Raw genomic sequence first — 1651 nt, forward strand, 5'->3', positions numbered from 1 at the left:
GAGACAGAAGTCACCAGAATAAGGTCACACAACTGGAGCAGAAACTGCAGGGAAAACAAACTGTTGGTAAAGGGCAATGCCACAGTGGATGAATCTGCAAGATCAGTTTAATTTTGTTTGCTACTTTGGGGAAAAAACTGAAGAGCTTTCCATTTCTAACCTGTGTCCACCTGGGGCATTGAATCAGTGTTGCTGTAAAATGTACATGTTACAGCAAAGTGGCCAAAGGGTTAAACACCTAATCACACAAACGGGAACTAGGAAAGGACAAGCATTCCGGTGAGGAACACAAGCCTAGAGCATTCCTAATCTCAGCTCAGGTACTGGAGCAGCAAATTTAAGCAAGTGCTGTAGTCATCTCCTCACTATTGTCAGGCTGGAATCTACTCAGCTGCATCTTGTCTCTCAGAGGCAGCCTTGCAAAGAACTGTTTTTACAATCTGGGAGGCACCTGCTCAGCAATTGATAGCACAGCATTCATCCTCCTGCCACTCACTCAGCTGGGATAGCCTGTTCACTCTTTAAAGTCATTAGGATGCAAACAAGTATTCAGATCAAGGATCTACACCTTGCTTTATATGAATGATTACATCAGGGACTCACCATGTTGTAGTGAGTCTCAGTAAAGACACTTTTGAAAGAGGCATCGTCCAAGAATGCAAATAAAACAGTTGACTGCAATGTCTCGCCTCCGTAGGCTGTTGAACAGCACTACCTCACCTCAAGTGCCCGGCCCTGCGATGCATGAACCACCATCAGCAGGCTGGTTTGGGGAGTCGGTTGAAGTGCTGTTGTCCGATGGCTCCCTTCCCAGACAGCACGACTTACACTGCAGGATTTTTTGTAACTTCATCACAGATTAAAGGTTTCTTATCACAAACTATTATCTATGCAACATTTTAGACAGTTTCACAATTTGAGTTGTATTTCTGGTCTTCCAAAAACTTGGCATAACATGTTGACAGATGGTCTGTTTGGCATTTAAAGAGCCTTGCTTTTTCACATTGGTCAGATTTAGGAATTTAGGCCTGCCCCAGGTAGCAGCTTATTTTACTAGTTTTCCATACTGACATAAAGATCAAGGATCTCAGTCATGAGCAGCCCTGCTGAGCAGGAGCAGAACAAAAAGACATCATGCTTTTTCTCCACATTGAAGTAGATTTTTAGACATCTGACAACAAGATCTCTTTCATGAGCAGCACATGGAGCAGCATAAAGGCCTTCCATGAAACTCCCCAGAGGAAGGATTAAATAGATCAGTAAGCAGGCCTAAATCTGAAGCAGGCATTGGGACACTTCTAAAAAGGGTTGATTTGGTGTGTTCTCTCTTCCCATCACTTAAAAATCACTCACACAAATACATACACACACAGTGCAAATACAGATTTCACCTAGTTATTCTCACCACTGTCTGGTTTATTTTTCAAATACATTAATTTTTTTGCTCATAAAACCAAGCACTGACTAAAAAAAATCTGTGAGTTTTAATCTTCCCTTTTAGATGATCATTTTATCAGTATTATATCTATACACATATACACTCCTGACAATTCTGTAGCTCCTCTCAATTCCCCAAAATGCTCAGAAAATGCTGACTAACTCCGTTTTTTGGGGACAGGAATAAGTGATCACGCAGACAGCAGCGAGACAT

Source organism: Buceros rhinoceros, unplaced genomic scaffold (assembly GCF_000710305.1).
Source record: "Buceros rhinoceros silvestris isolate BGI_N320 unplaced genomic scaffold, ASM71030v1 scaffold14783, whole genome shotgun sequence".
Lineage (NCBI taxonomy): Eukaryota > Metazoa > Chordata > Aves > Bucerotiformes > Bucerotidae > Buceros > Buceros rhinoceros.